General features: G+C 35.4%; 1 protein-coding gene and 1 long non-coding RNA gene across 10 annotated transcripts in view; one reads left to right on the top strand and one right to left on the bottom strand.

Moving 5' to 3' along the window:
* LOC140672173 (uncharacterized) overlaps window positions 1–25,999 on the bottom strand; it is a 166,678-nt gene that overhangs the window by 7,610 nt on the left and 133,069 nt on the right. The window lies entirely within an intron of this gene.
* The window catches only part of LOC140672167 (nucleolysin TIAR), a 411,431-nt gene that overhangs the window by 270,692 nt on the left and 114,740 nt on the right, over window positions 1–25,999 (top strand). The window lies entirely within an intron of this gene.

Genomic DNA, 25,999 nt, shown 5'->3' with positions numbered 1-25,999 from the left:
TCTATGTTTCTACGTTTCTATGACTGGCGCTTCGGTAACGCGAATGGCGATCGCCAGATGTTCGATTCCCTCGATTTTCTCGCGTTTCAGCAATTAAATTTTTCCTCCAGTCTTTTTAGAGATGAATTGCGGAGAAGACGCGTAGTGATGCATCTCGCGAATTGTTTCACGGAACATTTCTACAACCACGTCTTGGTGCAATCTCGCGCTAGCACAGAAAGATAAATTTTAATTGATTATAATCGATTAAATAATTATGACGAAGCTTATGACGAGAAAGGCCGTTCACGAGTAAAGGTCATGTACATGTATGTGAACATGTAGATAGTATTCTATAAATAAATCTTTTAGAGGACTTTTCACAGAAATAAATCATATGTAAATTAAGCGAGTACTCTCTATAAGAAGACACGTTCCAACGTCAGTTATGAGATATTAGGTGCTGAATACAGAAATAGCCAAATCGTTGTCCATCGTTACTAAGATATGAGAGCTCGTTCGGATAGTTAATGGCAGAATCTTTCCGGTTGCATGTTTCGAACCGATAAGGATTAGTACGTGCAAAAAGAAAAAGAGGGAAAAGAAAGAAGATTAGAACAAATGTGTAAAAATAAAAAAAAGATTCGTGGTTTTAACAGCAACAATCTTGTTAACATTATTAAAACGATTTACCAGGCAAAAATTGCTTCGTGCCAACAACTATAATGTTGCACATGAATTTTAGCATACTCGGACAAGCACAACGATTGTTCTAGCCGAGATATGCGAAACTATATTTCGGGCAAATATATTTATGTACATTTATTACATTGCGTCACATAAGCAGAGAGATATAATTATGTCATGCGGGCTGAGTTACATTCAGGATTACAATATCCTTAATTGCATTAGTGTAATGCGAGAATGCCGCTGCTCATAATACGATGCCATCGCATTTCCCTGCGCAGTCCAGCGCGAGATTGCGTACTTGCATTTTTAACGAGATAGATAAAATCTAAAATGCGACGTTTTGAAAAATTTGAATCAATTTCATGTAATAGATAAGGCGTCGTATAATAGTTTCACGTCCGTTTCCGCTCAAACGACTTTTAAGGCAATATCGATAACATTAAATATTCACTACGCAAATACGTCCAAAGCTGATGTCTTATTCAGAGAAATAGCGGCATAACAGCGTGCATGCGAGTGCAATGTACATTATTCTGAAGACGAAACATAACCGTATGTGTGCCGCGGCAATGCGCGTAGTAAACCGTTTTCAAAGGCGAATATTACTATAATATATATGTATATAATATCGCGGTATAGGCTAATACTGATGTGCTTAGTAACATAACTCGAGGCAGACTTCTTATAACGCCGGCCAATCTCACGTTACATAGACATAACATGTCTGGAGAAGAATATTCTTTAATATCTTGCGCAAGAGTTTTCAGATAAATGAAAAGTTATATATTCCTGTTAAACAACGTTTCTAAATTGCATAATTATTCTACTTTAGAAATCAATATCAATGATATTGTTTTAGATGAAAAAAAAAATAAATAAATGCTCCCTTCTCTCCCTTCATCTGATAATAAATATATAATAAATTTAAAGAACAACGTTTAAATACTTTTAATTATATTTTTAATTCATCTCTCGCTTCTACATATGTACATTTGTCAATATATGTGGGACTAAAATATAAACATTTCTTGTTCATTGTTTCATCCATTGATATCTCGGGCTCAATTTTTTTCTCTCGACATGTACCCTTGTCAACGATACTGGATAGCGACCGATAATACGCGACACACTCAATAATATATCAACATCTGAGATGTCGAGCAGCGCTTCTCTTCTCTCTAACATTCTTTCCGACATTTGCTTTCGCGCCCCTTGTCATATTTTATTTCCTTCCTTTCCCTTTACTTCCAACAGAGTCGGCCAGGTAAGGAAGTAAGAAGGCATAGATGCCGGAGTAAGAAAGGGTGGAAACACCCTATGAGACGGGATAGCGTGTCTGTTTTGATTTATAAGAATTCGCCACGAACCCCTAACCCACCTTTCTAAGTCTGGCCTCACCCCCGGGCTCTCATAGATCGAGCTAGATCAACCCCCCACTTCTCGACCTATCTCGCGCGTGAATAATAGGCAGATATACTCTACGTTATATCGCTTCACCAAACTTGCCACGATTTTCTCCTCTCATTCCCTACCGCTCTCTATCTCTTTCTCGCTTTTTTCCCCCTCACTCTTTTTTCATTCATCTCTATCACGTCTCGATCGCGCGCCGATCGTTCTTCTCGCGAACGACGGACGAGCTTCATCTCGTCGCTGGTCAATGAAACGATCTATCAACGTTTGTGCCAGAACAAGAACTGTTACAAAACATTAGCGAGTCATGAAAGATTTTGCATCACCCGTTTCGCGATGGTATATACACGGATCGGGGACATGTCATCAATCTTTTTACTTCGCGCGCGTCGGGCCGGTTCCAACGCGGCTGGAGATGAGTCGTGATATCCGAGAAACGAATCGCGCTAATTTGCAGATGTCGTGCTCTCACATTGATAAATAGAAGATATCATTTTGATTATTTCTATTTTTCGGTGAAAATAGTTACACAGATCTGTTGTTGCTGCTCGTCAATTGTGCGAGAATTTTGTTACGTAATAACACGTGTTTCTGTTTCCGAGATAAGATAATTAAGGTAAGATAAATGAGTATTTAAACTTCTATGTAATAGATTTTATTATGCTACATTTATTAATATTTTTCATAGATTTTTACAAAAAGATATATCAATATATATCCTATTATATATGTCCCTTTATTATAATAGAAAACATACAGTGCTTGCATCTAGAACCTAAAAAAATTAAATTGTAAAAAATTTTCATCAAAAATCATGAGAGCACAAAATGATATTTTTGTTAAACGCGTAATAAGATGTATTATACAAAATCAAGATAATCGCATACTCGAATAATAGTAATTTGAAATTTTTGAGAAACGTCATTCATCTAAAAGAATTTGCAGCGATCCGCTATAATATTGAATGCACATCGGTTGCACCGGTTGAGAAACACAGGAAACGAAATGTCTACAAACTTTTTCAATACACGCTCGCTCCGGCCTACTTATTTTCTCAATGGGAGTTTTTCACAGCGACACACCTTGTCGTTGTAGCACGGCTGTCGGCTCTAATCTGCTTGTGATTGTTATACGTCTCTGAAAAGGCCTACTGCCCTGGCTTAGTCATCGATTATTACTATAGCAGTAAAAATAATTTTGTATCTTAGTATCAGAGTTCATCGACTTTTTCGTCAAAGCAATAAAATATAATTACATAAAGGCAAAGAAGTGAATAATTATCTATTATAATTAATTTTATACAGATTAATTTTGTATGATTGTAATTTTACATCAGATTTAAAATTATTCATAAAATTGTTGATAAAAATTATTATTGTCAAAGATAATACAAAGATTTGTATGTAATTTGTGTGTAAAATAAAATATAATATTTTTAATTAATATCTTTTTAATTTAAATTTTTTACAGAGGTATATGTGGGGCTTTAACATATAAAATAAAATATAAAAACGGAAATATATTTTATTCAATGTTAAAAAAATAATATTTTTTAATACTTTATGTATTGTATTTTATCTCTTAATATATATATATATATCCATATGTGTAATAGCTTTACCAAACAAATGTTGTCGTACCCCATTTTGTGAAATCTTATGAAATATTCTGTGTGTACCAACGCTTTTCAAAGCAAGTGCGAGTGTATCGTAAGTGCTACCATACACTTAATTATTCACAGGCGCACTCGTATAATTATCGTACAATTTTTCTGCAATATCGCACGTACTATCGTTATTCGTGCTACGACTCTGCCATCGGCCAGTGTCATACCTTCAAACGTGCAATTTTTTCTGCATCGTTCTCACGAACATGAAGTGTACCGATCGATTCCGCATACTTATAGCTTTATAGAGCTTGCAGACTGAAACAAAATGTACATGACACATACACGGTAGCCAAAAGGCGCGTGCATTTTACCTGTAAAAGCTGAGTATATTTTTTCTTTTTTGCTATGAATTAAATGAGAAATGACATTAGTAATTTCTGTTTTTTTATTTCTTTGCGTTTCTATCTCAATTTTATAATATATCGTAATTTTCACGTTCTAACATTAACTTTGTAAACATGAAATTATGTCATAAATAGTGATACATAAAATTAATTATTTAACTTATTAACTTATTGACCAAAATTATCCAAAATTGTTTAAGTTGATTTATCACAACACGCAATATTCGGTAATTGATAACATATGCAGCCAATAAATATCTGTCAATTTTAAATGCACAGAGAATTAACGATTAGTAAGGATCAATATTACATGTCATGCAGAAATCCGTTGGTATCCTAGAGCTATCCGCGTGCCTTTATCTTAATTAAAAACAGAAAAGTAAGTCGTGCGCAGGTCTCGCTCGTAAAGCATCTTGCTTGATTACAGAAACAATACCTTGTTAACCTCCCACCAGTCGTCTGCCAATCACGTCTAGATAAGAGCCGCTACCATGCTACTTAAGACATTCTCGAGACTTTCATAGGTATTTGTGTAACCGTTATAATCCCTCTGGATATTGACTTGCTATAGATGCAATAAAGTATCGTCATTGTCATGGATTTTCCGCTCACGACCTGATTGCATTTATAAATTTATAGTATCAGTAATATTTCTTTGAGTATAAAGTTGCAGTCATAAATATTACTTATCAAACTGATTACGATAGATTTTTGCGTTTTAAAAAACCTTATATCTTAATTTCCGGTATAGATAAAAATTACAAACTTAATTTTTGCAGTATATATATATATATATATATATATATATATATTTTTTTTTTTGTTTTTTTTTTTAAATACATTGCATATCAATTTCAAATTTTAAACGAGAACAATCTAAAACTTCCGGAAATTTACTGTGGCCAAATAATAACAACTCAAGAGCTTGCGATTTAGTTGCTATGTACATACAATACTACTCTGTATGTTTTAAAATAACAATCCAATTTCCGTGCGGGACCATTTTATATACATACTCCCAGATATTTGTGAGGTCAAGCCCGAATTACTCCCCCGGGGAAGCCCCCTAGGTTACCTTTTCAAAATTGCTTTGCATAACGTATTTGTGTAAGATACAAGAGATTCTCCAAAAAAAATTATTCCCCCGTTAAGATAAAAAGAGCCGCACATAATATTTCTTCGTTATTACTTCCCAGCACCAGGGTAGAAAAATTCGAAATTCACGGGGAACATGCAGATTGTCCCTTTATACTTCGTCCATATATAACAGGCGTTCCCGGGAAAAGCGCATCGCACATTGAGGTGGTAAAATAATAGCGTCGTAAAAATAAAAGCACGTGTGGCTCGCATCATACTAAAATCCGTTGACAATATGCATACGTATCGGCACGATCTCGAGTGTAACGGTGCAAACACTACGATCATGAAACTGTCGTGTAACGATTTTCATACGAATTCATCGAGGTATCATAGTACTAGTAATTCAACAATGTTGAATGACGTTTACGTCAGTTTTAGCAATTCTACAGAGAATAGCGAAATATATTTTTACTGCGTATTACATCGGTTTTTTTTTTTCGCACAATCGTAAAATGATAGGTATATCGTAAATGCACGTATGTAAGTGTCCGTTTAGGGTTGTTATAGCTATTACAGTTGATTACTTTATAATACATGCATATTGCGATAGAGTGTCAGGTTTAAACGTTATTATCTCATAGTTAATTGCTTTACATCATTTGCGTAATAGCAGGCTGTCAGATTTAAACAATTTATGCAAACAACTTATGAAAGCGAGACAATACAGTTTATTTACAAAATGTTCTTTTCGCATATGAAAATAAGATAAAGATATGAAAAGTTATTCATCCGCAACAATAACGAGGACACCGAAACTGTTTTTCAGCGGCAGAGTTTCACTTGATATAATAGCAGATCGTTGCCGGGCCAGAGCCACCGTTCAGCAGTTTTATGAGATGTGAAATTAAGCCCCTAACTGCCATCGGTCATTTTTTACATTTAAAATAGACGCGTACCGGCCCTTCAGAAGTTACGTATCGACGTGGAAAATCAATATCGTTCTGAGAACTCGCGACTAGCATAAACAGCAAAATGTTTTGGTATGCTAAATAGAAACTGTTGTTCGCGCGCACTGTGCGTGATTGATTCCAGCAAAATAGACACTGCAATTATTGGAACTATTCAATTAAATAAACTTTGTATCTCGGTATAAAGTTATAGACTAAACTCTGTTTGACATGTAGCAAATTATGGAACAAACTTTAGTTTATTTAAATAAAATATCTCATGTATTATCAGTAATTTTAATAGTTTAACCTTAAAATATTTTTAATGGTTAAATCTTTAAACATTTAAATTATAATACTTCTTTTAACAGATATAATATTAATTCTTTTCTTTTTAAATTCGCGTTTTGAGAAATTATAAAACTTCGGATTACTTATGCACCTTACTTTTTTATTCTCATTAGTATTTTACACATAAGAATTGAAAAATAAAAGTAATTATTTAAAAAATTGAGATGTAATGTACATACAAAAAGTTACGTTCTTCCGTTTCGTAAAGAAACTGCTTTCGTAAAGATTAATATCTGTATAAAAAAAATACGATCATTTTTTTTTCTCCTCTTACAATTTTTTCCCATTATTATTTTTCCCATTATTAACGTCGTTATTATTTTTATCAATTTGTTACATTTTTAAAGTAAATTTAGATGCTCAATTATAGACAATGAAAACGAGCTTTTTCATAATAACATTTATCTTATATGCAAATTGTACCTAAACCTTACAATTTTCCTTGATATATGATATTCTCTTGTAAATCGGATTTTTATGAATCTTTACCACACGATACTTCTTTTTCCAGTATACAATAAATAGATAAAAACTTTTTTTAATAATACGTAATAATAATATTAATAACAATAAGAATAATAATAATATTATTATCGTTGCCTATATTAGAAATTTACTAAATTATTCAATAAAACGTTCACATTCTTAGAATGTGCATATCAAAGCACTAAGAAACGCTGATAGATTGATTCTTGACATATCGTACCTTTGATATGTTAAATTTCCTGTCACTTCTCTCTCAAAAACAGTCGATATCTCCTTCGCATTTCCGTTTTCTTCATTCCGCTCTAAATTCGCTTCGCCATCATTTTTTGGCTTCCCTTCATTCTTTCGCCATTCTCCCTCGCGTACGTATTCATCCCTACTTATTCCTTCTTTCATCCCCTCTTGAATTTAACGGGATCTCCTACAGCTCGCTGCATCCAGCAGATTCGTTTCCTTACCTTTGCTGTTCTTGCTGTCTCCCAGCGTCTTCGCTTAATTACCAGCCGTTTAGGTCTTAATTGTTAATTTAGCGCGTTACGTTATTCTTCGCGATGCTCGTTAAAGGTGAAAATGCGGGTCGGTTACGTCGCGAGGCGGGGAAATGAGATTTCTCTTGAGAACCGCGAAACGGAAACGAGAAAAACAGGAACGGAATAACAAAAAAAAAAAAAAAGAAAAACGAGGGTGAAAAGACTGGCGCTTTAGCACGACCATATCGTTAATGGAGCGTTGTAAAATGTATACGGTGGGGAAGTATAACTATGAATGTCGCGATAAGAATAGCAAGAAGATAGCAAGTTTACTGCTGGATCTTAACAAGTGCCGCGATCCGCGCGTCTTTGACAAACCGTCACGATTATTATTACGTTTTTGCGGAGAAGAAAGCCACTTTTCCTACATTTTACTCATATTTCAACTATGTTCAATATATTTTATACATCCGATAAAATAAAAATATTGTGAATAAATTTCTTAAAATATATAAAGCAAATATTTAAAATATAATAAATGTATTTAAAAAATTATTAAACAGTATCTACTTTATAAAAATATTTTCACACATTTTCAAAGCAACTTTTCACGAAAGCCAAAATTTTCTGCAGTTTCGTTTTCTTACACTATTTGCCAAATTGTGTGCTATTTTCAAGAAGATAAAAATCTTTATTTATGTCAAGCTATACACACACACACACATACATGTCAAACTGTATCCACATACACATACACATCAAAGAACTGGTTCTCCGCATCGAGGCGAGGCACCAATAATTCGATCACAATTTTAAAACTAAATTTACGTTTCTAGTAGGAACTACACGTCAATGGTCAAGGTCCTCTCTTTAAACCAGGAACATTATTTTCTCTATATATTTCAGGGTCGAGCAGGAACGTAGTTTCTCGCCATTTCTCCACTTTCCTTCGCCCTCTTCTCCCTTTTTCTCGCTCCTGCTTCGCTTTCTCTTTAGTTGTCTCTCTTCCACTAATATTCTCTCGCACTCTTTTTCTCTCGTACAACTTCGAAGATAAATATTTCGGTCACGTAGTACCCATCGTTCTCTCTCAAATGCCGGAGCTTGCAGGCTATACGCGCTCAGTGCACCGCTCTGAGTGATATTTTGCTATTTAATCCTCTCTCGATGTTCAGCTCGCGCCCGTCCTTCCTTAGCACGTTTCCGTTTCCTTAGCCGTACTCGGAGCTGTTTCTCTAATTTTCCAAGGAAAGACGTCTCGGTTTGCCGTCATCGACAACCCCGACGTCTTCTGCTATATCAAGCTACTTACCTGGCTTCGGGAAGCCATTCCCGACAGTGCAGGCAACGGCGTAACCATCCACCTTCAACCCCACTCTAAATCCGAATGGCTCGGTCCACGGGTTACACGACTGACCCGTCGGCAATTCTTCTTGGGCAAGTTCTAGCCTTACCTTCCACTCGTAGCACTCGGGAAACCATGCCTCTCGCTTTCTTATCCCATTGTTATCTACTGCAATTGTCATTCGTCGCGCGAGCGACTCATCCGATAGAACGGATTCACTCGTCTTTGCTAATGGTATCTAAAAAACAAAAAAAAAAAGAAGCGGCCTCTTGACATTCATCGAAGCTATGTAATTAATGTCAATTGGTCATTGTTCGTGTTTTTGTTCCGCTTTAATTTTACATCGTAGAAATTGAAACTAAGGAATGGTGTGCGCCTGTACTGGTGACCACAACATCCAAAGTGAAATTCGAATCTGCGATCCGAGCTCTAAGCTCTCGAAATCGAGAGCCGAGCTTTATTATAGAAGTTGCTTGGAAACGCGCTAAATTACAATACGTACGTGTACGCGTATACAACGTGTGTATATAAACTCGTATTGATCTTTACGCGTTACTTGAATAAAGTCAGTGATGCGAAAGCAGAACTGCAGCCACCCTTTCATCTATTTGTGTGTATATGTATATATACGACTGTTCCAGATTGAAAGGTTACGTTATTGCGTAGAAAATGATAACTTTTTATATTAAAATATAAAAATCTTATTCTTTCACATTTTCAATTCTTTTCTGATTAGTTTATATATTAATTCAATTTATTAAGTTAACTTCATTGATTGTATAGGCATAGATTTTTGTAACTACACACAATTTAAAAATAATGAAGAGTTTTACGATAAATAAAAAGTGTATAATCTAATTTATTATATGGCATCATATTTCTCAATAACATAGTGATTAAGAGCTGTAGAGCAAAACTCTCTAATTTTTTCGAAGCTTTTGTAGTTATACTTCTGTGTCAGTTAAGATATATTTTTTATTATGAGATCAACGAGGCGACGAATACATTCTCATGAGCCGCCTTTCTTTTAACCTTTAAAGGTCGAGACACGGAAGAGAAAAAGAGAGAGAGAGAGAGAGAGAGAGAGAGAGAGAGAGAGAGAGAGAGAGTAATTACGCGCGGGGTCGACTATGAGCACCTTAAATTGCTCGGATGCACATCGTGATGAGCGCCGGCCGGGTGCGGGGAACTTTATTAGCACACACATACACACACATATACACGCACACACGTACAGCGGGTCCTATTTATAAACTAATAGTGATTTATAAACAGCGGCCAAACAATGGCGCGGCGTGACCATGAATCACCGTGGCCCGGTGAAAATCGCGGTGCGCCGCCGCGGGCGAACACGTTAAGTCTTTGCGAAAATTAAAGAGCTTTCGCGAAAATTACGAGGAACATAGAAAACCGCGGCGCAGCAACGTCAAGACTTGCATACCATTTGCAACAAATTACGAAAGGAATGTTGAAGTTTGGACAGTTCCAATTTAGTCCGTGCCGCCTGACACGGCCGTGTGCTTTGGATCTTTTCCACTAACGTTAAACGTATTGGACAAAACGTATCGTAATTTGCACAGTCAGACAGGCGTTGATCGTGCACGAATAGTCTCTCCTAATAGATAGAGAAAGCTGAGACAGATATAATATATGCAGGAAAAGAAAGATTTTTAAAAATTATAAATATATTAACTAATGTGTATATTTATTTTACAATAGAATAGGAATGTATTTTTTTTTTATTTTTTCATATTTACATCGAGAATTGAATTTGTCAGATTTTAAATTTTATAATAAGTGGAGTATTATAACTCTCTTATTATTAATATAAGAATGAACCTTAATTAATTATGTCTGATAGACAATATCAGCTGCGATTAACTGCATTCTTGTACTTTTTCATTGCATAACTTTGTATTTATTTATACCGATTTAAATTTTGCGATACAAATACAAGAAAACAATTAAAAATCTATAACAGATTCTATTAATATGATAACACATTATGGCAAATTATGTTTTCTTTATTAATTAAAATATATGACATAGCTTGACATTGTTAACAGTCAGTTATGACAACACGCGCGAGTTTAAATGTAATGTGACGAAAATATTAAAACAAAAAAATCTATTTTAATTCAAAAGATGTGTAACGTAGAGAACGTAATAAAAAGTTTATGGGAGGCTTTGCTATATAACAGCACGTAGAGAGAACGACAATACGTTCTTCATATATCTTGCATACATCTATTTGCATTCTGTAGTCTTTCTCCAACGACTCTTTTCCACGCGTACTGTAGACTCCTTTTCAAGATGCCTTTTTACAGGTTTCCTGTCCTATAATTTTACCTCTGAATCGTAACTTGCATAAAATATTAGCGGGTTACACGGGCGACGGAAGTTGCTAAAAACTTCAGTTTGCTTCAAGTTAAACAGAGGAGAGAAAGTTTTATTATTTTATACTCTTAGAGATTAATACGCAAGAAGCTATTTTTTTATTACGCTTAAGCTATTAGCTCTTTTTTTATTTAGTATTACGTATTATTCTATATAAACATATCTTTTATGTCATTGAAAAAGAATAAACTCCAAACACTGATGAAAGAATTCGTATATAAAGTTTGTCAATCTTACTAAAGATCAGTCAGTATGTGTTCGAATTGCAATCCAGAGCCAATTTTCACCAGCAAACAATCAAATTCGAGAAGAAGGAAAAAACGAAGAGGCAAAGACCCGCGCACCACGTTCGTTTCCCACCCCCCCCCCCTTCTAACTCATCACTTTACCCTTTTTATTCTACGAGATAGATAAACGGCGTTTCGTGTCCCTTGGAATAACCGACTGCGATACTGCGGCATGAAATTGGACGACGCTGTCACAAGAATCGCATTAGTCGTAGCCGGGCGTAGCGTGCTGGAAAGTGCGCACACAAGCTAATTACAGGACAACACGAATGCCTCTAATTACTTTTATTCCAATTCCAACGAAATTTGTTGGAGCGGGATTCCCCGTGGACATGTATATCTATAATGCACCGCTGGTCTATAGACGCGTGCGGTACAAGTATGCGTTACGCGTGTGTATTGCGCGTACCTAGCAGTGCATGCTTATCGACCACGGGGGTATCGCTATTAAAATTCGCGATCGGGGATAATCTACAAACTGACCGAAATCTCGATGACAAAGCTGCGACAGCGTCTACTGTAAATTCATGCGTGGACATGCGTGGTTATAACATGGACAGACTCGGTCGCCAAACTGAAAACCAAGCTCCATCAATTTAATTGATACACCGAGTTCGTTAGATTGTAACTTTTCGATTTTAATTAATTTTCTGAACATTGAATATTTTTATTCACTTGTAATACTATAAACATCTTAAATAATATGTTATATCTCATCACAACAGAAAAATTCTTCTCAATAAAGTCTATATAAATCTACATAATGTTAGAAATCGGTTGTGTAGTACAAATTACTATAAAATAATCTGACACATTCTGTACGCAATAACTTTTGTGATCAATCATGTATAATGTAATATGAATATTTTAAACTGATAGTTTTCTGTCGGGTGTGATAGATTTAGCAAAAAAAAGTATAAAGCGATGAAATATAAGAGCAAAAAAATAATTTTAACGTAATGATTTATCTTGCTTTTGAAATTAGAAAGTTTTTGGCATGCAATCGAGTCATTTTTGTTAATCGGCACCGATCTACTGTCTCTATTAAGTTGTTTGCTCAACAATTTGGATCTATATATTTGCACAAACGAGATATAGATGAGATGAATTTTCAAATCAATTATACCATAATCCTTCGCGCGATCACAATCATCGATTATCCATAAATCGCGCGAATAATATGTAAAACTTTCACGGTATAATTATAAGTATGATTTTGACAACACAATAATTAAATTAATATGTATTAACATAGAATTTTATACACTTTGATCGAGAATATTTTTGAATAATATATAAAAATAAATAGAAATCCACAATTGTTATTCTAGTACTTAAATTTATATTCAATAGAGATTTGAATATTTTATTTTAATGTAAAAAAGATTCTTCTCTCTTAATTTGCATTTTCAACCGCTGTCCACCTGCAATCGTTCCATTTTATACTTAATTGGCACTTGCCGCGACAAAAGGATGAAAAACCGTGGTTCAAAGAGAAGTAAAATTAACGCGTGTCGCTTTAATTTGCCACCAACTTCGTTTTCTTTCACGCCTTGTTACGTGACAATCACCTCGTTTCGCTTAATGAAATTATTTCAACCGTTGTCATTAACATTATGGCTAACTTCCTTGAATGAGTTTAACGAGTAATTCGATGGAACGATGTTAGCGTGACGTATGAAAGGAAAATCGAACGAGAATATACAGAAGTTTGGCGAGCGAGTAGTGAAAGATCGGCTTTCGTAAGTCTAGCGTTTTTGTAAGTCTGCGGTCGCGTCTACTTCACGTTGGTCAAAGGAACTTCGTGGCGAGGTTGCTTTTTAGCCGTTCTAGTTTTTCATCACGAGTTCAAAGAAGATATTATGTGAGTAGAAAAAGAACGAGCAAGAGAGAAAGGAAGAAAGAGAGAGAAAGAGAGGAAGAGAGCACGCAGGTAGTAGTCCATTCCCTTCTATCCCGTCGACTATTAGCCCTACAGCTTTCGCGTCACTCCTTTCTTCGGGTGGTATTTGAAAATACCCTTACTCGGAAGCTCGGAGCTCGGTAAGTGCGGGGGCTGGAAACTTTGATAGGCGACCATCTAACCACCTTAGCGGGTTGGTAATTCAAACAAAGCTAGCCTCGTAGTGAACCCGCCGGATCCATAAATCGGTAAAACGAGAGCAAAACGCGTAGATTGAAGAAAGTTGGAGGTAATAGATAGGGAGGAGTAGGCGTCCTACGGAATACCAAATGAGTGAGGATAGACGCATCCCAGTCACATATTCTGTACCTAGTGTCTCAACTCTCGACCTTTAATATCCCTCCATCCTCATCCGCGATCCTTCCATTCCCCGTTCGATTTCTAACCGTACCGTACTACGGTATTTCTTCTTCACTAGCCAGCGAGTCGCTCTTCTCCAATATTCTCGAACTACCCAATTCTACTTCGCGAGACCTGCAAAGAATAACTGAATTCTATTCGGCGAAGTGACTGAAACCGGCAACTGAAGAAAGAACGAGCACGATCTTAACAATTTTATCGGTGTATCGTTTTGGTAGCTCTCTTAGCGATAAGCGAATGTGGCTTATGACAATATCGTAATCTAAAATTTTTCTATATACCAGAAGTTCGTGAAGCGCAGCAATGAACCAATCACTGCTCGAAAAAGTAATATTATATTATTGCACCGATGTAATACGATTTCGTCGACTCTTCGACTTTACGGCCGAGGAAATTTGGATGAGATTTCCGTCGAGTTCAGTGGGATAGAACCTTATCGAGCTCGCGAAGACAGTTTCCAGCGTACCTTAAGAACTCTGGAACTAATAGCTGTGAGGACTTAAGAGGAAAGCTAGACGAATGAACGAAGTCGCGAAAAGTTTCAGATGGTTGTCAAAGTTCGTCACGAAGTCGAATGATGAACAGGAAATGTTATGTCTAATTGAGAGACGGTAAGGAAACGATTGTGGTGGACAACCCTGACCTCATTTTATCCTTATTTTACGCCGTATATTTTATGAATCTATTACGGCAAGCATTATACAATAATTAACGCAAATGCACTTGTGTCCCGTAATAAAAGACATTACAATTTTTATTCATTAAAATCAGTACGTGTATTAATGCGACAGTAAAATCTTATATCATCTCATATTACATAATTCATATTATATAGATAAATTTGACAGACAAATTTATTTAGAAAATATCATTTTTATTCATTTCTAACCGTACGATTAAAAATCAACATTATTACAAGATAATACGTATATAATGCATATTTGTTGTATATCAAAAATAAAACAGAAATTTAGATAGTATTATTTATAATCTTCTCTTTTATTTACTAGTACAACATGCACGAGAAATAAAATTTTATACGTATAATACGCAAATTTTTTTACTATAAAAGTTCAACTATATAAAAAAAAATATCGTTTATCAATTGATTTTTCGGGACTCTTAACTAACTTTATTATCGTTGTGTACCAACATAACGACAATACCGAAGATTTGAATCACCATTGGTCACATAAACATAAAAAAATAAAAATTGATATTTTTATGATACTATACCCTTGCGAGAATGCACATAGCACTGAGCATCATGTAGACTATCAGCCGACGCATCCCGGACGCACCAGCTGCACTCACGTGCTCGTTTCATAAATTCTCGTTGGCGTAATTTGACTCACTGCATTTCGGAATTCTTTTATTACATCGTCAGCTCAAAAGCACTCCGCACAGATGCGCGTCTGATTTTTTACGACGTGGCCTGTCATATCTTTTAATATCAGTCTTTGTCTTTATTTAATTCCAATTTATTATAAATATTTTATATAATAATTATTTGATGCTCGAATAAATGTAGTCAAATTAATACAAATAATATTAAGTTTCAATAAGCTATTTATTTTTTCTCTCTTTCTCTCTTTAAAGTTTTCTTCTCAAAATTGCATAAAATTTCTTTTCCTTAAAATAATCAGATATTTTTTGTGCAGATACTACTACTTGTAGCACTTAAATGGCGTAATATAAATTATCCTTTCCGGTGCTATTAAATAGTGAATCACTTCGTGGTTCGATCGCAGTAGCAGGGTAAAAAATATTTGCTTCCGTTCTAGATGGAAACATATCGCGGTAAGCTCAGCGGCGAGTGATACTCGACGTTAGGTCATTAAGATCTAAGTAGGTAAAGGATGTATCCATAGCGCGGTAGTAACTTCATATTACGTCGCCAATCTTTTTAATGCTATAACGGACGCGAAATGGTCACGAGAGGGAGCGTGATTTTCAACCGAACGACTATGTACGGCGCGGAATGTAATCAACCTTTACTAATCCGTGAAACAATGCAATAATGAAACTCAAATATTTTAAAACTCCGCTACCGCCGCCGGCCGGAGAAAGCCAACGCGAATGCGCTGTAACGCGTTTGGGGATGGGCGCAACGTGCATAGTAAATGGATCGACCAATATTTGCGGGCTTTTGGCAAACAATCAAACAAACAGAACCTGGACGCCATGTTCGAACTAAATGTTAGTTAGCGCAAGTCAGGTGTGTGTCATTTCCATTAGTGGTGGTCGTGATTGTATGGCTGTAACGTGCGCCATCCCTTGTTTTAGCCTCCGAACATACATTATCCCGTTATATACTTAACGTACGTGAGCTTCAAATCTGTGTGTGTATCCATGTCTTGAGCACAACTTCCACGATTGTTGCTTTTTATTGTAAGCCACATTGTTGATTTCACATTTACATTTCTGCACTTAAATTGCGACAAATATATATAACGAACATTTAATCGTCCTTTATATCATGTGCCACATGTTGTACACGTCAAGTCATTCTTCGTAGATTGATTAAATCGAAACGCTTGTTATTTGCGACTATTTAAGTATAGCAGACTGTGTAATAATTAAATATATATATGTATATTATATTTAACTAATTAAAATATCTTTTTTATTTGTGAAAAAATTAATTTATTATACTTCACAAATTTGATGAAAGACGTCTACAAATTTAGCAAAGCAATTATTTATGTCAAATAAAATGTAGAACGAGAAGCGACATAAATTTTTTTAATAGATTGTAGATAAAGTCCTTTATACGAAAGCAATTTCGACCATCAGAAATAAAATTCCTTCCTCATTACGCGCAACCAAAGCCACAGCTTCGCCATAGCTTGGCTATATTTTTCTTCCGCGCGGTGTAATCCGTCCGACAGATTGAATCGTCACGGACGAGGTGGATGCAGCTATGTGGAGAGACAGAAACCTGGAAACGACTTTGATAAAGTTATCGCGCACCGTCCGACAACACGTCGCGTCAAGGAGGAAACTACCGATAGTGAGTGTTTCTCGTCAGTACGCGCGCCAGAAAGTTTATATCGGCTACATTCGGACGCGCGGTCGTCGTGGTTTTCGGGCTTCGTTCAAAGCTGATGAACACTGTCCGCGTTATGGGGTTGTAAAGAGCAGCGGCTCCCCGGGGTAGCTGCTGGCACTCTCATTTCGCGTATTTACGAGGAGCACACAAGGTTTGCGCCCCCTGTTCGTCCTCCCTTCTACCCGTTCACGTAACTCATCGTCCGGTGACCCATATCCAACTAATTTTCAGATAATTAATATTTCAGTCGCGGCTTTGTTACGCGCGAGTTAATTTCGATTTGGCCACGTTTCAGTTTCCCGCAGTTTCTCCTCTGCGACCACCCCTCCCGCGACGTTCCCTGCCGCGCCGATTCGCGCTTTCTCTCATTCTCTCTCCCTCCCTCCATCCCTCTCGCTCTCTTTCTCTCTTTCTCTCGCTCGCTTTCTCCCTCTATATATCTCTCTTTCTCTCACCACCTCTGCCCGTTTCACCCTATATATACCAACCCCTCATCACCGCCGTTACCCACCGCGGCTCTCTCATGATGCCCTCCCTTACCCTTCCCCTCGGTTAAGCCCTTTCCCGTGAAAAGCACCGTCCAACCAACCGTGCGCGCATTCGTACGCGAAGTGCGTGCATAATTTATTTTCAGCATGCTTTAAAGTTCCGGGCATACATCGAAACGACCGTCCAGAAACGACTCGCTGGCCAACGGTCTTAAAATCCTGCGGTATCAATATTGCGTATCGCTTGTTGTATCTTCATTCGCGCGATACGACAAAGAGAGAATAACAATTTCGCATCTTAATGCGAATCGACCAACGCGCTATTACGCGGGTGGAATGGCTATTATGCTCTCTCGCGGATTTTCCACGTACTGGGATTAAATAAATGAGGGACGAAATGTTCGCGTTGCGATCGGAAATCCGCGCACAAAGCTGATCTTTTAATGGTTCGATTTAATCGCTATAATGCATTGTAAATGATTTTAGGATAATATTCTGGCAGATATACTTGTTCAATATGTACAACATCGTATCGTATATATGTATGTACAACGTTAACAATATATTGTAATTTACGATATGATTTTGTATTTGCAATGGAGAGTGATGGATATTATTATGAAGAACATATGTAATTTAGCGTTGAAAAGTGAGTATGAGATAGGAAAAAGAAAGTTATAAAAAATGTTAATCTCTATTAATATGTTATACAGTACAGTAATAAACTTAATATTGAGTAAATGGTAATTAAAAATAAAGACAAAATTAAATAAATTGGTAATATTTAGTTTCAAATACGACTTTAGTAATTTTTGCAACTTGTGCAAGAGAGGAAAAATACTATTGTATATATATATATATATATATATATATATATATATATATATATATATATATATATATATAAACAATTCGCATCATTAACATCGCAATGATAAATTTATCATTAACTCGATTAAACCAACGAACTTTAATATCAGTTAAGCTTTTTCGTTAACGTACTACAAATATTATGATTAAAAAAATCGCTGCTCAATGTTATACACGACTATCGCATGTTTATATCCTTCTCTGCACTCACTTCTCTTCGTTACATGTTTTGCAAAATATACGCGTGGAATATTTACGAGAGAATATAATATTTTTTCCTGTCAGTTGGACCGTACTCCAACGTTGTTTCATAAAATATCAGATTTCTTCTGTGCATTATCCAAATGTATATTTACGTTTATAATTCTACCATCTTTTGTGCATTTAACCATTGCAAAAGTTACAAAAATACAAACAGTAAAGTTTTAAAAAAAACATTTATCGTGTGTTCTTCATAAACGCCTATTAGATGCCATTTGCATATAAAACATGAAATGGAAACAGTTATTTACCAGTATCAGAGAAAATATCAGAGAAAAAAATGCGTAATTGCGCAAAATACGCTTGTTTATAGTGGAACTAATGTCATAAATATTTTTTTCTCTAAAATAAAATAAATTCAAAAATAAATATTATAGACTAGAATAAATATAATAGTAAAATTAAAAGTCAGAAATTGGAAAATGAAACATAATATTAATATGTATTTAATGGAATATGACATTCGACAAAAGTTTGGAGAATATTTTATATCCAACAATATAATGCGTTTAGTAAAATTTAGTAAAATTTCAAAAATTGTAAATTATATGTTTAAATATATATTTGGGAAAATAATTTTTTTCCTTCATCGAATTAATTCATCGGATATATTATGCGCCCGGATTTGCTAATAATACTGTACCTTATTTATTATTTTAACATGACTAATGGAAATGCAAACACAGAATCGCAACGATCATCGATCAACATTTAATATCCGTTATGTGTATACAAGTCATTTTTACTCACACACAAAAGGGACTCCATTTTCAGATTCTTAAAAGCGTATATTAAAGATTTAACGATTTATTTAAGAAAATATATTTAATTAATTTTGCCCTAATCCATTAAACAATTTGAATAATAATAATCGAAAAAAGAAGTTATAACTAAAAATGCTTATTTAAAAAAATTAATTAATAAATAAAATATATTTGTATGTATATTTATACATATTTTCTTTATTCTTATTTTTACTAAAATATAGTTTTAAATATAACAGAAAAATGGAAGATTGTGTATATAATTCTGTTCAAGATTTAAAAAAAATAGAAACTGATCTCTGTACAAAAATTTGTACTGTCCGTCCTAGATTTGTAAATGTTTCTCTGGCAGAGGTTTACATTCAAGGACCGACTGAAGAATATTTCTAGAGAAAGACGAAAAACAGTTTCGAGGAACAATACATTCTCTTACTAAACTGGGCGCAAATTCATTCCCTTCTAATATCACGGAAACCACGTTCATCTTACCAAAATATTCAGAGAATAGTTCGCCGTAGAGTGAGACTGTGCTCGCCGGGGGTTGATAGCTCAGGATTGGGTTGGGAGTCTTCGCGTCACCAGGAAATGGCGACCGTTTCCTCCCTACCGTCCCTCTTCCCGCTGAGGGTTTAACTATACAGTGTCTCTCAACCTCGCTCTCTTCTTTTTCTTAAAAAGAACATTCGAGCGATAAAACTAGATTTTTTCTAGTTTTTTCTTATACTCACTTACCATTATCTTGGTGAAATAATGAATATAAATTTTGTCAGTATTGATTGTAATAAATTGAAAAAGAAATTGAGCCCACTTGTTTTATTTATTCATTATATCTTACTTATTATCAGTAGTCTCATGTTGGAATTATTTGTCAGTATTTTATTTGCCAGTTTTTTGAAAACAAAACAATTTTGGTGTTATTTTATATAATAAATACATTATTTAAAATTTTTTTTTATATAAATTTTTGTGTATATATACAATGTTTTTTATTATGAATTAAAACATAATAAAAAAACATCACTAATTTTAAATAATAATTTTAATTAATCTCCTATTACAATCTGTGAAAACGCATTGAAAATGCAAGCGTAATAAAAAAATAACAATGACTTGAAGGTTGATATCTAATTATTATAGCCAATTAGTTTAAAAATAATCTAAAGTTATACCTACTAATAATGGTATACTGATATAAATAGTTGAAGTAATGTTAATTTCAATATGAACATCAGACGTCAGACAAAATAGACTACTAATTTACAGCTTATCTATAAACCATAATTATACACACATATTTCATCTAGCACTGTTTTCGCGTTCTCAAATACACACGCCACCACCTGCTTTTCAAACGAAAGACACTACGAGAGGAGAAATAGACGCGTATAGCTATGAATAAATCCAAATGTACGACACCTATAGATACGCCGAACATATCATGCATGTATACCGCGGCTAGAGCGTTCGCTTCTTTACTTGCGTCGATATTGCATATCGGAGCACAATTTCTCAGATCATTACATCCCGGCGGTGAGAGAGGAAAGTGGGACGGGGTGCGAGTTAAATCATGCAACCCGCCACCTCCACCCGTCACCAGAATTCCCTTCGTGATTTTTCCGTGTCGCTGATGCCGGCGCGATCGCACCACCGAAGGGACGTACAAAAAGGCAATCCTGTCAGGACGGCTACGTGTCGCTGAATTTAAACGTCTGCTTAGTGCATTGTTGCCGCCGCATTCGGATCAACATGTTCTGTGTACCGTGCACACCGATATACAATTAGCTGTATTGACGCGTTTGTCGTGTATGCGAAATCTTGCACGCGCATTCCTATGAATTTCCTATTTGTATACATAGCATTTGCACGTGATATTGAAACAATAGTACGGCCATTTCATTTGACTTATGCGGAATTTTGTGAAAAATGATAATCAAATGTTGACGCGATATCTATATAACAGAGAGGATATATAATGATACGTCTATTAAAATAAAAGAAATAAACTATTTTCTTCTTAAATTCACGATAACTCTTTCTGATTATTGTAGGAATATCAGTAATATCTGGACGAAATTTTAAACATTTACTAACATATGTCACACCAACATTATTCTTGCTTAGCATTTATTACACCTAAACGTATATTCTCTTGGTGACTTACAAAAACAGCTTTATTGAGAGCTATAGGAAGTGGTCGTCCTACTTCAGTTTCTTCTATATACTGTCAGATACTATTTCGTATAAAATGTTCTTCGTAAAACAACATCCAGCGAAACCTATCTAACTCCGTGTATTTACGACCATCCGATCCACACTGTTTTTATTGAAATGTATCACCCATTGTGGTAACGGGTGATACGGACTTTGCTCGTGATCGTTACCACTAAAAAGGGATGCAAGGGAGCAAGAGAGAGAGAGAGAGAGAGAGAGAAAGAAAAAGGGAGAAAGGGCGAAAGAGAGAAAGAGAGAAAGGGAGAGAGAGAGAAGGGGAGGGGAGGGGAGGGGGGAGGGAAGAGAGAAAGAGAGAGGAAGAAAGAGCTAGTGTAAGATTGGATTTCACGTTTGGTTCGAATACGTACCAGTCGAGAAAAATCGTGAGCCACCGTTCCGTCTTACTCAGCAGACATCTCGAGCATTCGCTTCGGAAGGATACATTGGTAGGTACCTCGATAGAGTATAGGTGGGCATTATCGAAGAGGGAGACCGATCGAACCGTTCGAATCGAATTTTGAAGAAACGACCAAACGCGCTTCAATGGCGCGAAAACCGTGCACTATGACAAACACGGGACGTAAAGTGGAAAAACCGGTGGAAAGATGAATCTGTAAAATGAGGGCAAGCTTATCAAATCGTCGAGGACAATGGTTCCGTACCGTACCGACGCGACGGCCACATGTGTAAGCCAAATATAAAATAATCGCGTATAAATAAAATCACAAAAAAAGATGACTGAACTGAAAATATATAACATATATAAAATAGCGTATATTATATTTCAAATAAATTTTATTTAAAATTACATAAAATAACATTAGCACAAAGTGAGCTGTAAAATAAAATCAATGTATTATTAATTTTTCAAGAATATATAATAATTTGTAAATCAATGAATGTAATCGATATGCATAAATCTGTACCGGGAAATAAGAGTCAACAATGATGGTCAACGAAGTTCGTAACGGAACAAACGATGTGAGAGAATGACAGAAGAACAGGTAAGAGTTGAGTTTGCCGAAATCAGACTAACTTAGTCGACTTCTAGGAGCATTGGCTTTACCGATGGAACAGCCAATACCCGACGGGCTGCTGGCTCCTGATTTCGTTGGCTGCTGCGGGCCGCCTACGAAGCCCCCAATAAGCCAAAAGATGAGAGCAAATATTGGCGGCCGGCGAAGTAGGACGGGGGGTTTGCTCAGGTTGATGCAAAAAAATGTCGTCGAGAAGATAAGAAAAAACTCATGGAAAAACCGAATCGCTTAGCTCGTATTAGAAAGGACAAAGAACTGATACGGGGCGAGCATGAGCGAGAGGGTAAGAAAGGCAGACGAAATGAGGGTGGGGCAGAGAATGCTGGTGACGCGAAAGAAGTTGAAGGACCGTCGGTGAAGCCAATGGAAGTGGCAGGAGGTTTCTCTCCTGGGATAAAGAGGACTAGATAGGAGAAAGGAAAAGACTGTGGTTGTGAAAAAAAAGAGACTGAGTGAACGAAGGAGGTGTGCGGCCATATCGGAGGAAAAGAGAACGAGATAGTGATAAAGGGGTGAGAAGAGAAAGAGGCGGAGAGGAGGGGTGTCAGGACAAACGGATAAGTAGGAGAGATGAAGGCGTCGAGTGCGCTTATTTGTCTTGACACGAATTTATTTTCCCGTCTGAAGGAACCCGGAATGACGTCGCCGTCTCTTGCGCGCGTCCCGTGGGATACTTATTCCACTTTGTTATGTCACAAGGTCCCATGGTGATGAAGAAGACACATCATCTTGATGCGCGAAGTAGGCAATCTGCAATCTTCGAGGCTTTTGTCATGATAAATGTTTGTCGTTGTTTAACATTGTATTAAATATCTTGTTGCATTTACAGTAAGCAATTAATATAATAATTTCTTTTATTTCTTATACTAAATTTAAAAACATGATTTAGCGACTAAGATGTCATTATACATAAATTTGACATTATATCATTAACACCGTTCTTTATCGATATATAAATAAAAAACGATAGTTAAATAATCTTGTAGGGTTTTAGTAATATTATAAATTCAATAACAACAATAATAATACTTATAATAATAATAATAATAATAATACTTGGCTGCAAATTTCCATTTATAAAATATATTTTTTATACATTTATTTTTTATATAACAAATGTTGTGTCTTGTAAGACATTTATTGGCCCATCCACGTAGGTAGATCTAGATTTCCGACAGCCATCGTGTTACGTGATTTTTCTTGTAAGCAACTCGACGGAGACAGATCGCCACCGTAATTGATGAAACGATGGCAAACAGCGTCGAAAAAGAATTGTGACACACACGCTTAGCAATCCGTCTTACAATTTCACGAGCAACTTGCGCATTTACGCTTAAGTAATCTGGCGTGTAATGTTAAAGTGTTTGCCGTAGATTTGACTCAAAGAATCGAGAAACATAGCACGTGTGAACACGTTCGTTTTACTTAATAAATATATTCATGCCCTAGTTATCACGATTTATCATAATGCTAGGAAACTGATCGTATGAAAGATACATTAAGACCAGTGAGCTTCCGCAAAGTTGTACGCTGATTCTGAATGAAAACGGCCTGCAAGATAAGATCACTATACTGGTGACCACGTGTTTCACATTTTTGCCGTAAGCGAAAATGTACGAGCTTCGGCAAAAGTACTACTTCAAACGCCTAAAGATAACCTGGCTCTTTTCGCCGGCGGCGCACACGTACTAGCAGTATTTTTGCGACAGCAAAACGAAGCGTATTTCTCAGATTTTGCAATCCCATAGTGCACCTGCTAAGATCTCCGAAGCGCGCGTTTCCGACGTAATTTGGCGCGCGTACTTTTCTGCGTTCTAATAAGCCGAGCTTTAAAAAGTTCTACGACAAAAACAGAAAACTTTCATGAATTTAAATCAACAGCTTTTGTACTTGTGTAATTATTAATGAGCTTTCTCATAATTATATTATATGTAAATTATATCATTGTTTCGTGTGTAAATCTAAAAAATTAGAAGTCTATAAATAAAAAGTCTAAGTATATAATTAAATGAGATATTTGATGGGAATATTAAATGAGATATTATTTAATACTTTAGGAATATTAATCCATTAAATTAATGTATTAATGTGTAGAAATCGAGGAAATCTGAATAACACAAGTATAATGAAAAAGAAGTCTATCATAATAAAAATATAGATTTTTTTTATGTATTAAATTAAGAAAGATCACCATGCAATTACTATATCATATTTCAACATTAAATGTATCAACAGAAAACGAAAAATTTTAGTAAATTTGATTGGATTTTTAATAATGAATTAATTATTATTCATATCTGAGAAACGAATGCACGTAGTATTTTTGCTTGTTAGTATCACGATTGTTCTCCTCACGAACTGCCTATTGATTATCGTATGTATGTCTAAAGCTCAGTGATCACACGTCATCTGCACATTAATGCAAACGATGGAACACGTATCACATCGCACATGTACTATGCATATATTCTTGATATCACAAACCGTATACAAGCCGCATAAAATAATAATAAATAATTAGATATTTTAGATATTTAAGTATAACTTATATGTATTTTGTTAAACAAATAGCTTCTCATTAAATAAATCTAGTAAAGATAATAGACACTTTTTTTCATAAAAAAATACATAGTTTATATTACATATTATATATTACAAAAACCTCATACAAGCACAGCTGAGAAGAATCAACACATAAATTTATGACAAAATATATATTTATATACATGTTGTGTACTAAAATATAAAATATTAAATGCAAATGAGATCAGAGCTCTTGCGGCTTATATCGACTTGAAATAGCGTGATACTATCATATACTATAAAATATGTAATAGTATATATTTACATATTTAATATGGAATGGATCGGGCGCGATCGAGAAACGACATCAAAATTCCATCGTCGCCCGCATAATATACGATTATCCTTACTATGATCGATGCTTTCAAAATCGAAATCCATTCGTGCGGTTATGTCGCTCGAAGATCGAAGATTTCCTGCATATTCGGCAAACACTCGAGCCCTGACCGAGAGCTGGCGTTTTCTTAGTTACGACTTATCCGTAATCGTGACTTCATCAGATCTGAGTACGTGGGTTTCGAGCGATGCCGTGTGTGATTACTTGTCGGGATGAAAACATTCATGCTAGAACGGATCACATGGAAAAGTACTATTGTCTGCACTTTTACGGAAGTAGTGAAGCAAAATGCCGAGCGGAGAGAAGAAGATTTGGCACTACTATCCGTCAGCAGAGAGACTACAGCCAGAAAAATCGATGAATTCAAGAAAAAGAACAGACGGTTAGAATGTGTGAGTACCTATATAGGAAAACGAGTTGAGTATATGTTGTACATGTATACAAAAATGTTTAAAAATATTTTTTTTCTATATATTATAGTATAATTATGTTATATTATTGTTATAGGTGTTGTAGGGCATAAATTTGACATATACATACTTGTGTGGACCAGATTGTCTATATTTAAATTATTTTTCAAATTTATCTCAACACGGAGTTTTTTCAAACATTGTAAAT

Source organism: Anoplolepis gracilipes, chromosome 12, assembly GCF_047496725.1.
Source record: "Anoplolepis gracilipes chromosome 12, ASM4749672v1, whole genome shotgun sequence".
Lineage (NCBI taxonomy): Eukaryota > Metazoa > Arthropoda > Insecta > Hymenoptera > Formicidae > Anoplolepis > Anoplolepis gracilipes.
The sequence above is the reverse complement of the archived record's forward strand: the minus strand, read 5'-3'. Positions and strand labels throughout refer to the sequence as shown.